The sequence below is a fragment of the Phyllobates terribilis genome, unplaced genomic scaffold (assembly GCF_046119375.1).
Source record: "Phyllobates terribilis strain yellow unplaced genomic scaffold, ASM4611937v1 Scaffold_89__1_contigs__length_6337102, whole genome shotgun sequence".
Classification (NCBI taxonomy): domain Eukaryota; kingdom Metazoa; phylum Chordata; class Amphibia; order Anura; family Dendrobatidae; genus Phyllobates; species Phyllobates terribilis.
In genome coordinates, this window is record NW_027362849.1 from 4450207 (window position 1) to 4464812 (window position 14606).

Here is a 14606-nt window from a genome sequence, read left to right on the forward strand (position 1 = left end):
CTTAAAACCTTCTGGTTAAACCACTGTGAACTCCACAGCTATTCCAAGGGGCATTGATATAGTCTTTTTATTCCACTGTAACTTCCACCACTCTACCAAGGGGCATTGATATTGTCTTTTTATTTTACTGCGACCTCCAACACTCTTCCATGAGGCATTAATATTTTCTTTTTATTCCACTGAAACCTCCTCCACTCTTCCAATGGTCATTGATATTGTCTTTTTATTCCACTGTAACCTCCACCACTCTTCCAAGGGGCATTGATATTGTCTTTTTATTCCACTGCGACCTCCACCTCTCTTCCAAGGGGCATTAAAACCATCTTGTTAAGCTACTGTGACCTCCAAGTCTCTTCCACGAGGCATTGATATTGTCTTTTTATTCCACTGCGACCTCCACATCTTTTCCAAGGGGAATTGATATTGTCCTTTTATTCCACTGCGACCTCCACTACTCTTCTAAGGTGCATTGATATTGTCTTTTTAATCCACTGCGACCTCCACCACTCTTCCAAGGGGCATTAAAACAGTCTGGATAAGCTACTGTGACCTCCACGTCTCTTCCAAGGGGCATTAAACCATCTGGTTAAACCACTCTGCACTTCACAGCTCTTCCAAGAGGCATTGATATTGTCTTTTTATTCGACTGTAACCTCCACCACTCTTCCAACGGGCATTGATATTGTTTCTGTTTTCCACTGAGACCTCCACCACTCTTCCAAGGGGCTTTGATATTGTCTTTTTTATCCACTGCGACCTACACCACTCTTCCAAGGGGCATTAAAACCGTCTTGTTATGATACTGTGACCTCCACGTCCCTTCCACGGGGCATTGTTATTGTCTTTTTATTCCATTGCGACCTCCACCACTCTTCCAAGGGGCATTAAAACCGTCTTGTTAAGCTACTGTGACCTCCAAGCTTCTTCCAAGGGGCAAAAAAAACGGCTGGTTAAACCGCTCTGAGCTCCACAGCTCTTCCAAGGGGCATTGACAATGTCTTTTTATTTCTTTGTATCCTTCTGCACTCTTCCAAGTGCATTGATATTGTCTTTTTATTCCTCTGCGACGTCCACGACTCTTCCAAGCGGCATTAAAACCGTCTTGTTAAGCTACTGTGACCTCCAAGTTTCTTACACAGGGCATTGATATTGTCTTTTTTTCCACTTTAACCTCCACCACTCTTCCAAGGGGCATTGATATTGTCTTTTTATTACACTATAACCTCCACCAATCTTTCAAGGGGCATTGATATTGTCTTTTTATTCCACTGCGACCTCCACCACTTTTCTAAGGGGCATTGATATTGTCTTTTAAATCCACAACGATCTCCACCACTCTTGCAAGGGGCATTAAAACAGTCTTGTTAAGCTACTGTGACCTCCTCGTCTCTTCCACGGGGCATTAAAACCGTCTGGTTAAACACTCTGAACTCCACAGCTCTTACAAGAGGCATTGATATTGTCTTTTTATTCGACTGTAACATCCACCACTCTTCCAAGCGGCATTGATATTGTCTGTTTATTCCACTGCGACCTCCACCACTCTTGCAAGGGACATTGATATTGTCTTTTTAATCAACTGCGACCTCCACCTCTCTTCCAAGGGGTCATTAAAACCGTCTTGTGAAGCTACTGTGACCTCCACGTCCCTTCCAGGGGGCATTGATATTGTCTTTTTATTCCACTGCGACCTCCACCACTCTTCCAAGGGGCATTGATATTGTCTTTTTAATCCACTGCGACATCCACCACTCTTCGAAGGGGCATTGATATTGTCTTTTTAATCCACTGTGACCCCCACGTCTCTTCAAAGGGGCATTAAAACGGTCAATTTAAACCACTCTGAACTCCACAGCTCTTCCAAGGAGCACTGTTAATGTCTTTTTATTCCACTCTAACCTCCACCACTCTTCCAAGGGGCATTGACATTGTCTATTTATTCCACTGGACCTCCACCACTCCTCCAAGGGGCATTAAGACCATCTTGTTAAGCTACAGGTACCTCCACAACTCTTCTATGGGGCATTGATATTGTCTTTTTATTCCACTGTAACCTCCACCACTCTTCCAAGGGGCATTGATTTTGTATTTTTATTCCACTGCGACCTCTAATACTCTTCCAACGGGCATTGATATCGTCTTTTTAATCCACTGCAACCTCCACCACTCTTCCAAGGGGCATTAAAGCCATCTTGTTAAGCTACTGTCACGTCCATGTCTATTCCAATGGGCATTTTTATTGTCTGTTTAATCCCCTGTAACCTCCGCCACTCTTCCAAGGTGCATTTAAACCGTCTTGTTAAGCTACTGTGACCTCCACGTCCCTTCCACGGGGCATTGATATTGTCTTTTTATTCCACTGCGACCTCCACCACTCTTCCAAGGGTCATTGATATTGTCTTTTTAATCCACTACGAACTCCACCACTCTTCCAAGGGGCATTAAAACCGACTTGTTATGCTACTGTGACGTCGACTTCTCTTCCAAGGGGCATTAAAACCATCTGGTTAAACCACTCTGAACTCCACAGCTCTTCCAAAGGGCATTATTATTGTTTTTTATTCCTCTATAACCTCCACCACTCTTTCAGGGGGCATTGATATTGTCTTTTTGTTCCATTGCGACCTCCACCACTCCTCCAAGAGGCATTAAAACCGTCTTGTTAAGCTACTGTGACCTCCTCGTCTCTTCCACAGGGCATTGAAATTGTCTTTTTATTCCACTGTAACCTCCACCACTCGTTCAATGGGCATTGATATTGTCTTTTTATTCCACTGCGACCTCCACCACTCTTCCAAGGGGCATTGATAATGTCTTTTTATTCCACTGCGACCTCCACCACTCTTCCAAGGCTCATTGATATTGTCTTTTTAATCCACTGCGACCTCCACCACTCTTCCAAGGGGCATTAAAACCGTCTTGTTAAGCTATTGTGACCTCCACATCTCTTCCACGGGGCATTGATATTGTCTTTTTATTTAACTGTAACCTCCACCACTGTTCGAAGGAGCATTGATATTGTCTTTTTATTCCACTGTAACCTCCATCACTCTTCCAAGGGGCATTGATATTGTCTTTTTATTCAACTGTAACCTCCACCACTCTTCCAAGGGGCATTGATATTGTCTTTTTATTCCACTACGAACTCCACCACTCTTCCAAGGGTAATTAAAACGGTCTTGTTATGCTACTGTGACGTCGACTTTTCTTCCAAGGGGCATTAAAACCATCTGGTTAAACCACTCTGAACTTCACAGCTCTTCCAAGGGGCATTTGTATTGTCTTTTTATTCCACTCTAACCTCCACCACTCTTCCAAGGGGCATTGACATTGTCTTTTTTTTCCACTGCGACCTCCACCACTCTTCCAAGGGGCATTAAAACCATATTGTTAAGATACAGTGACCTCCACATCTATTCCACGGGGCATTGATATTGTCTTTTTATTTCACTGTAACCTCCACCAATCTTCCAAGGGGCATTGATATTGTTTTTTTATTCCACTGCGACCTCCACCACTTTTCCAAGGGGCATTAAAACTGTCTTGTTAAGTTACTGTTACCTCCATGTCTCTTCCAAGGAGCGTTAAAACAGTCTGGTTATACCACTCTGAACTCCACAGCTCTTCCAAGGGGCATTATTATTGTCTTTTTATTCCTCTGTAACCTCCACCACTCTTCCAGGGGACTTTGATATTGTCTTTTTATTCCACTGCGACCTCCACCAGTCCTCCAAGGGGCATTAAAACCGTCTTGTTAAGCTAGTGTGACCTCCACGTCTCTTCCACAGGGCATTGAAATTGTCTTTTTATTCCACTCTAACCTCCACCACTCTTCCAAGGGGCATTGATAATGTCTTTTTATTCCACTGCGACCTCCACCACTCTTCCAAGGCTCATTGATATTGTCTTTTTAATCCACTCCGACCTCCACCACTCTTCCAAGGGGCATTAAAACCGTCTTGCTAAGCTATTGTGACCTCCACATCTCTTCCACGTGGCATTGATATTGTCTTTTTATTCAACTGTAACCTCCACCACTCTTCCAAGGGGCATTGATATTGTCTTTTTATTCTACTGCGACCTCCACCACTCTTCCAAGCGGCATTCATATTGTCTTTTTAATCCACTGCGACCTCCACCACTCTTCCAAGGGGCATTAAAACCGTCTTGTTAAGCTACTGTCACCTCCACGTCCCTTCCAATGGGCATTAAATCCGTCAATTTAAACCACTCTGAACTCCACAGCTCTTGCAAGGGGCATTGATATTGTCTTTTTATTCCAATGTAACCTCAAGCAGTCTTCCAAGGGCCATTGATATTGTCTTTTTATTCCACTGCAACTTCCACCTCTCTTCCAAGGGGCATTAAAACCGTCTTGTTAAGCTATTGTGACCTCCACGTCCCTTCCAAGGTGCATTAAAACCATCAATATAACCACTCTGAACTCCACAGCTCTTGCAAGAGGCATTGATATTGTCTTTTTACTCCACTGTAACCTACAGCAATCTTTCAAGGTGCATTGATATTGTCTTTTTATTCCACTACAACTTCCACCACTCTCCCAAGGTGCATTAAAAACAGTTTGTTTAGCTACTGTAACGTCCATGTCTATTCCACGGGACATTGATATAGTCTTTTTATTCCACTGTATCCTTCACCACTCTTCCAAGGGATATTGATATTGTCTTTTTATTCCACTGAGACTTCCACCTCTCTTCTAAGGGGCATTGATATTGTCTATTTAATCCACTGCGACCTCCACCACTCTACCAAGAGGCATTAAAACAGTCTTGTTAAGCTACTGTGACCTCCACATCTCTTCCAAGGGGCATTAAAACCGTCTGGTTAAACCACTCTGAACTCCACAGCTCTTCCAAGGGTCATTGATATTGTCTTTTTATTCCACTGTAACCTCCACCATTCTTTCAAGGGGTATTGATATTGACTTTTTAATGTACTGCGACCTCCACAACTCTTCCAAGGGGCATTAGGACCATCTGGTTAAACCACTCTGAACTCCATAGCTCTTTCAAGAGGCATTGATATTGTCTTTTTATTTCACTGTAACCTTCACCACTCTTTCAAGGAGCATTGATATTGTCTTTTTATTCCACTGCGACGTCCACCACTCTTCCAAGGTGCATTAAAACTGTCTTGTTAAGATACTGTGACCTCCACGTGTCTTCTACTTGGCATTGATATTGTCTTTTTATTCAACTGTGACCTCCACCACTTTTCCAAGGGGCATTAAAACCATCTTGTTAATCTACTGTGACCTCCACGTCTCTTCCAATGGGCAATAAAACAATCTGTTTAATCCACTCTGAACTCCACAGCTCTTCCAAGGGGCATTGGTATTGTCTTTTTATTCCACTCTAAGCTCCACCACTCTTCCAAGGGTCATTGACATTGTCATTTTATTCCACTGCGACCTCCATCATTCTTCCAAGGGGCATTGATATTGTCTTTTTATTCCACTGCCATCTCCACCACTCTTCCAAGGGGCATTGATATTGTCTTTTTTATCCACTGTGACTTCCACCACTTTTCCAAGGGGCATTAAAAACATCTTTTAAGCTACTGTGACCTCCACGTCACTTCCAATGGGCATTAAAACCGTCTGGTTAAACCACTCTGAACTCCACAGCTCTTCCAAGGGGCATTGGTATTGTCTTTTTATTCCACTCTAACCTCCACCACTCTTGCAAGGGGCATTTACATTGTCTTTTTATTCCACTGCGACCTCCACCATTCTTCCAAGCGGCATTAAAACTGTCTTGTTAAGCTACAGTGACCTCCACATCTCTTCCACGGGGCATTGATATTGTCTTTAAATTCCACTGTAACATCCACCACTCTACCAAGGGGCATTGATATTGTATTTTTATTCCACTGCGACCTCCACCACTCTTCCAAAGGGCATTGATATTGTCTTTTTAATCCACTGCGACCTCCACCACTCTTCCAAAGGGCATTAAAACCATCTTGTTAAGCTACTGTGACCTCCACATCTCTTCCACGGGGCTTTGATATTGTCTTTTTATTCCACTGCGACCTCAACCACTCTTCCTCGGGGCATTGATATTGTCTTTTTAATCCACTGCAGCCTCCACCACTCTTCCATGTCTCATTAAAACAGTCTTGTTAAGCTTCTGTGACCTCCAGGTCTCTCCCAAGGGGTATTAAAACCGTATGGTTAAACCAATCTGAACTCCACAGATCTTCCAATGGGCATTGATATTGTCTTTTTATTCCACTGTATCCTCCACCACTCTTCCAAGGGGAATTGATATTGTCTTTTTATTCCACTGCGACCTCCACCACTCTTCCAAAGGGCATTAAAACCGTCTTGTTAAGCTATTGTGACCTCCATGTCTCTTCCACAGGGCATTGATATTGTCTTTTTATTCCACTGGAACCTCCAACACTCTTCCAATGTGCATTGATATTGTCTTTTTATTCCACTGAGACTTCAACCACTCCTTCAAGGAAAATTGACATTGTCTTTTTAATCCACTTCGACGTCCACCACTCTTCCAAGGGGCATTAAAACAGTCTTGTTAATCTACTGAGACCTCCAAGTCTCTTCCAAGGGGCATTAAAACCGTCAATTTAAACCACTCTCAACTCCACAGCTCTTGCAAGGGGCTTTGATATTGTTTTTTATTCCACTGTAACCTCCAGCACTCTTCCAAGGGTCATTGATATTGTCTTTTTATTCCACTGCGACTTTCACCTCTCTTCCAAGGGACATTAAAACCGCCTTGTTAAGCTACTGTGACATCCAAGTCTCTTTCACGGGGCATTGATATTGTCTTTTTATTCCACTGTAAACTCCACCACTCTTCCAAGGGTCATTGATATTGTCTTTTTATTCCACTGCCACCTGCACCACTCTTCCAAGGGGCATTGATATTGTCTTTTTAATCCACTGCGAACTCCAACACTTTTCCAAGGGGCATTAAAAACGTCTTTTTAAGCTACTGTGATCTCCACGTCACTTCCAATTGGCATTAAAACCGTCAATTTAAACCACTCTCAACTCCACAGCTCTTGCAAGCGGCTTTGATATTGTTTTTTATGCCACTGTAACCTCCAGCACTCTTCCAAGGGGCATTGATATTGTCTTTTTATTCCACTGCGATCTCCACCACTCTTCTAAGGGGCATTGATATTGTCTTTTTAATCCACTGCGACCTCCACCACTTTTCCATGTGGCATTGATATTGTCTTTTTAATCCACTTCGACCTCCACTTCTCTTCCAAGGGGCATTAAAACAGTCTTGATAAGCTACTGTGACCTCCATGTCTCTTCCAAGGGGCATTAAACCGTTTGGTTAAACCACTCTGTACACCACAGCTCATCAAAGGGGCATTGATATTGTCTTTTTATTCCACTGCGACTTCCACCTCTCTTCTAAGGGGCATTGATATTGTCTTTTTAATCCACTGTAACCTCCATCACTTTTCCTATGGGAATTGATATTGTCTTTTTATTATTATTATTATTATTATTTATTATTATAGGGCCATTTGTTCCATGGCGCTTTACATGTGATAGGGATATACATAACAAAAGCATTTACATAATCTTAACAAAACGAGTCAGCGACTGGTACAGTAGGAGCGAGGACCCTGCCCGCGATGGCTCACATTCTAGAAGGGATGGGTGAGGATTAGTGTTGAGCGAGCACTAAAATGCTCGGGTGCTCGAAGCTCGGACCGAGCTCGCCGTGATACTCGGGTGCTCGACCCGAGCAACGAGCCCAATGTTAGTCTATGGGAGACTCGAGCATTTTTGCGGTGTCACCCCCGGCAGTCTTTTAAAAGCCTAACAAGTGCCCAAAACGATAGTGACAGTGCTCAAATGACATGGGGACAGCATGGGGATCGCCCCAGGAAGCATTTCTGACCCCCAGGTCACTGCTGTCAACAACGTGGTCAGAGGTATTAAGCCACTTTTACGGGCTGACAATAAAACGTTCAAAAACGAAAGTGAAACTTTTTTCCTGTGAAATATGTTAAGGAACATCATTTCCAGGGTAAAGACTTGTGTATAAGTTAAAATAAATGACCAAAAACAAAAATACTCCTCCACACCTTCGGCTATGTTCACAAGTAGCATTTTTTATGCGTTTTTGCACTTTTGTATTGCTTTCAACTATGACAAATGCATTCACCGTGAAATGTCATTTTAACATTTTACAACCTTATCTGGCCATGTGCTGTGTGACACATGCATAAAGTGCTGAAAAGACATTGGAACAGCATGGGGAAGACCCCTGGAAGCATCTCTGACTCCCAGGTCACTGTCTAAAAGTGTGCCCATCATAAGTGATCCTTACCGCATCAGAAGATGTAGACTTGCAACTATCCCCATGCAAGTTCTAGTCCCAGGGCAGTGTTCAATTGTGCCTCCCCCATTCCTTGCAATACAAGCTCAAGTATGCAGCCTGCCACCCACCCACCCCCAGGCTGCAATACCATACTGCTTGCTTGCTTGAACTTGAAATTGGGCCTTTTAGGCATGTGGAGGTGGAATCTGGCCACCACGTCATGGCTGTGTTGGCGGCCTGGTATCCATACTCAGTCCACAGCCGCCTGGTGGCCGGGTGTCCCCGCTTGCTCCCCAGCCTCCAGGGGGTGGCTGGGTGTCCATACTCGGTCCCCAGCCACCCCTATTTGTCCCGGTAACCTTTCCCACACTTTTCTTAGCCTGGCCTGCTTTAGGGCAGCATTGGCCGAGCCCACCGGACTATCAGACTCCTCCCGTGGGCCCTGGCTTCTCCATAAGGGGAGTTGAGAGTGCCAAGGTGAGGAGCATGATGAGGATGATAGAAGTTAGCATCTGCTTTGTTTTGTTGTAATGCAAGCGCATGTATGTAGTAGCGGCTAGGCCTGAGGTGGTCAGCGTTTTGGCGCATATCCTACCTCCTCCGAGGATTGCTGGATGTTTTCCTGCTACTGTCCAAGTTCTATGACTCCCGTTAAAACAAAGCTTCAGGTGATAAATGATGGATGAGGTAGTGGCAAAGGAGAAAGAGCAGGAGGAACAGGGACCATTCACATCAATATCAGGCCAGTCCACCAGATATGTCTTGTAGGATATGTTTCTGTAACAAAAGGAGCAGTTCGGCTACACAGTTAGAGGGCATACAGTGAGTGCAATGCCTACCAAAATTTTCGAGCCACTCCAATGCCCCTTGGAAATGACATGGAGGTCAGAGGGCGTTAACTAAACCTTTTTTTCCATTTATAGCAACTGGGTCTCCCGTGCACTGTTGGCCTAAACAGTGAATGGAAGGCTTTCCAAAAATTATGAGGAACTGCAATGCCCCTTACAAGAGCCATGTGTGGCACCCCAAGGGCCTGGTCACCACAGTAATAGAGATATTACGTCGGAGAGCAAGTGGGAGGTTTCCTGGTCAGGATCCCTTAAACATGCAACATCCTCCTGCCCCAATCCTGGGAGGGGAGAATTCTGCCCTTATAAACTGGATCTGGAGCGGGGTTGAGTGAGTCAGAGAACAGTCAGAGTCAGAGTGAGAGCAAGGGAAAGTAACAGCAAGGAGCTCTGTAGGAGCTAGGAGCTAAAGACCTGGGGCTGGAAGCTGAGCAGAGCTCGCCCTGGCAGAAGACAATAGGAACCGGACACAGGAGTCCGAAGCTGTGAGGACTTATATATCCAGCAGCAGAAACCAGTCAGCAGGGGATTTCAGGTCCTCTGGCCATAGAAGCCCGGAGGCTCAGTCACAAGCAAGGGACCAGCACCGCCGTCGTGGAGCGGAGGCTAACAGAAGGCCCCAAGTCACCAGCCATACGGGTGAGCACTACACGGTACACTCAGGGACGTGGGCTACTTCTACCCGCTTACAGCAAGGTAGCCAGGAAGAGTGCAGACAGACGGGGAGGCCTACAACTCCACCTGGCCAGGGGAACTCCTGCTTGCTCACAGACTGACCAGGCCTCTTATGCTAGCCAGTACTCCAGGGAGGGTCTACCTTATAATCATCAGTAAAGACCCTGAACTGCACTGCAAAGACTCTGAGTCACTCCTGCTGCGCTCGTGCACCATCACCCCCATCATCCACATTCACTGCCCTGAGGCTATACTCCTCCCGAGGGGAGTTATCCCATTCTATGCTGCTCACACAACACCAGCCTCAGCGGTCTGCCTCGCAGCGGTGGTACTCCCTGACCGCAATCCACGGGTGGCACAGTCGGACAATTAACTTCAAAACCAAAGAAAGACTGCCACTGGTTTGACCAGCCAGAGCTACGGGACCGGGTCACCGTCACGGAGACTACAGACCCCAGAGACCCGGGTATCCCACACACGTGTACACACGGCCCAGGGGGCGCGTCACATGCAGTACAGCATATTACAAACATAAGTCCCATTATTGGGGAGTGGGTGTCCCATGGTATTTGCTTATGCTTTCCAAGCAAAAGCTGCCAAAAATTAGGACGGAGCAACTTGCAATGCCCCTTACAAGAGCCATGCAGTACAGCATATTACAAACATAAGTCCCATTATTGGGGAGTAGGTGTCCCATAGTATTTGCTTATGCTTTCCCAGTAAAAGCTGACAAAAATTAGGATGGAGCAACTTGCAATGCCCCTTACAAGAGCCATGCAGTACAGCATATTACAAACATAAGTCCCATTATTGTTGAGTGGGTGTCCCATAGTATTTGCTTATGCTTTCCAAGCAAAAGCTGCCAAAAATTAGGACGGAGCAACTTGCAATGCCCCTTACAAGAGCCATGCAGTACAGCATATTACAAACATAACTCCCATTATTGGGGAGTGGGTGTCCCATAGTATTTGCTTATGCTTTCCCAGCAAAAGCTGCCAAAAATTAGGACGGAGCAACTTGCAATGCCCCTTACAAGAGCCATGCAGTACAGCATAATACAAACATAAGTCCCATTATTGGGGAGTGGGTGTCCCATAGTATTTGCTTATGCTTTCCCAGCAAAAGCTGCCAAAAAATAGGACGGAGCAACTTGCAATGCCCCTTACAAGAGCCATGCAGTACAGCATATTACAAACATAAGTCCCATTATTGGGGAGTGGGTGTCCCATAGTTTTTGCTTATGCTTTCCCAGAAAAAGCTGCCAAAAATTAGGACGGAGCAACTTGCAATGCCCCTTACAAGAGCCATGCAGTACATCATATTACAAACATAAGTCCCATTATTGGGGAGTGGGTGTCCCATAGTTTTTGCTTATGCTTTCCCAGAAAAAGCTGCCAAAAATTAGGACGGAGCAACTTGCAATGCCCCTTACAAGAGCCATGCAGTACAGCATAATACAAACATAAGTCCCATTATTGGGGAGTGGGTGTCCCATAGTATTTGCTTATGCTTTCCCAGCAAGAGCTGCCAAAAAATAGGACGGAGCAACTTGCAATGCTCCTTACAAGAGCCATGCAGTACAGCATATTACAAACATAAGTCCCATTATTGGGGAGTGGGTGTCCCATAGTATTTGCTTATGCTTTCCCAGTAAAAGCTGACAAAAATTAGGACGGAGCAACTTGCAATGCCCCTTACAAGAGCCATGCAGTACAGCATAATACAAACATAAGTCCCATTATTGGGGAGTGGGTGTCCCATAGTATTTGCTTATGCTTTCCCAGCAAGAGCTGCCAAAAAATAGGACGGAGCAACTTGCAATGTCCCTTACAAGAGCCATGCAGTTCAGCATATTACAAACATAACTCCCATTATTGGGGAGTGGGTGTCCCATAGTATTTGCTTATGCTTTCCCAGCAAAAGTTGCCAAAAATTAGGATGGAGCAACTTGCAATGCCCCTTACAAGAGCCATGCAGTACAGCATATTACAAACATAAGTCCCATTATTGGGGAGTGGGTGTCCCATAGTATTTGCTTATGCTTTCCCAGCAAAAGCTGCCAAAAATTAGGAAGTAGCAACTAGCAATGCCCCTTACAAGAGCAATGCAGTACAGCATATTACAAACATAAGTCCCATTATTGGGGAGTGGGTGTCCCATAGTATTTGCTTATGCTTTCCCAGCAAAAGCTGCCAAAAATTAGGACGGAGCAACTTGCAATGCCCCTTACAAGAACCATGCAGTACAGCATATTACAAACATAAGTCCCATTATTGGGGAGTGGGTGTCCCATAGTATTTGCTTATGCTTTCCAAGCAAAAGCTGCCAAAAATTAGGACGGAGCAGCTTGCAATGCCCCTTACAAGAGCCATGCTGTACAGCATATTACAAACATAAATCCGATTATTGGGGAGTGGGTGTCCCATAGTATTTGCTTATGCTTTCCCAGCAAAAGCTGCCAAAAATTAGGACGGAGCAACTTGCAATGCCCCTTACAAGAGCCATGCAGTACAGCATATTACAAACATAAGTCCCATTATTGGGGAGTGGGTGTCCCATAGTATTTGCTTATGCTTTCCCAGTAAAAGCTGCCAAATATTAGGACGGAGCAACTTGCAATGCCCCTTACAAGAGCCATGCAGTACAACATATTACAAACATAAGTCCCATTATTGGGGAGTGGGTGTCCCATAGTATTTGCTTATGCTTTCCCAGCAAAAGCTGCCAAAAATTAGGACGGAGCAACTTGCAATGCCCCTTACAAGAGCCATGCAGTACAGAATATTAAAACATAAGTCCCATTATTGGGGAGTGGGTGTCCCATAGTATTTGCTTATGCTTTCCCAGCAAAAGCTGCCAAAAATTAGGACGGAGCAACTTGCAATGCCCCTTACAAGAGCCATGCAGTACAGCATATTACAAACATAAGTCCCATTATTCGGGAGTGGGTGTCCCATAGTATTTGCTTATGCTTTCCCAGCAAAAGCTGCCAAAAATTAGGACGGAGCAACTTGCAATGCCCCTTACAAGAGCCATGCAGTACAGCATATTACAAACATAAGTCCCATTATTGGGGAGTGGGTGTCCCATAGTATTTGCTTATGCTTTCCAATCAAAAGCTCCCAAAAATTAGGACAGAGCAACTTGCAATGCCCCTTACAAGAGCCATGCAGTACAGCATATTACAATCATAAGTCCCATTATTGGGGAGTGGGTGTCCCATAGTATTTTCATATGCATTCCCAGCAAAAGCTGCCAAAAATTAGGACGGAGCAACTTGCAATGCCCCTTCCAAGAGCCATGCAGTACAGCATATTACAAACATAAGTCCCATTATTGGGGAGTGGGTGTCCCATAGTATTTGCTTATGCTTTCCCAGCAAAAGCTGCCAGAAATTAGGACGGAGCAACTTGCAATGCCCCTTACAAGAGCCATGCAGTACAGCATATTACAAACATAAGTCCCATTATTGTTGAGTGGGTGTCCCATAGTATTTGCTTATGCTTTCCAAGCAAAAGCTGCCAAAAATTAGGACGGAGCAACTTGCAATGCCCCTTACAAGAGCCATGCAGTTCAGCATATTACAAACATAACTGCCATTATTGGGGAGTGGGTGTCCCATAGTATTTGCTTATGCTTTCCCAGCAAAAGCTGCCAAAAATTAGGACGGAGCAACTTCCAATGCCCCTTACAAGAGCCATGCAGTACAGCATATTACAAACATAAGTCCCATTATTGGGGAGTGGGTGTCCCATAGTATTTGCTTATGCTTTCCAAGCAAAAGCTGTCAAAAATTAGGACGGAGCAACTTGCAATACCCCTTACAAGAGCTATGCAGTACAGCATAGTACAAACATAAGTCCCATTATTGGGGAGAGGGTGTCCCATAGTATTTGCTTATGCTTTCCAAGCAAAAGCTGCCAAAAATTAGGACGGAGCAACTTGCAATGCCCCTTACAAGAGCCATGCAGTACAGCATATTACAAACATAAGGCCCATTATTGGGGAGTGGGTGTCCCATAGTATTTGCTTATGCTTTCCCAGTAAAAGCTGCCAAATATTAGGACAGAGCAACTTGCAATGCCCCTTACAAGAGCCATGCAGTACAGCATATTACAAACATAAGTCCCATTATTGGGGAGTGGGTGTCCCATAGTATTTGCTTATGCTTTCCCAGCAAAGGCTGCCAAAAATTAGGACATAGCAACTAGCAATGCCCCTTACAAGAGCAATGCAGCACAGCATATTACAAACATAAGTCCCATTATTGGGGAGTGGGTGTCCCATAGTATTTGCTTATGCTTTCCCAGCAAAAGCTGCCAAAAATTAGGACGTAGCAACTTGCAATGCCCCTTACAAGAGCCATGCAGTACAGCATATTACAAACATAAGTCCCATTATTGGGGAGTGGGTGTCCCATAGTATTTGCTTATGCTTTCCAAGCAAAAGCTGCCAAAAATTAGGACGGAGCAACTTGCAATGCCCCTTACAAGAGCCATGCTGTACAGCATATTACAAACATAAGTCCGATTATTGGGGAGTGGGTGTCCCATAGTATTTGCTTATGCTTTCCCAGCAAAAGCTGCCAAAAATTAGGACGGAGCAACTTGCAATGCCCCTTACAAGAGCCATGCAGTACAGCATATTACAAACATAAGTCCCATTATTGGGGAGTAGGTGTCCCATAGTATTTGCTTATGCTTTCCCAGTAAAAGCTGCCAAATATTAGGACGGAGCAACTTGCAAT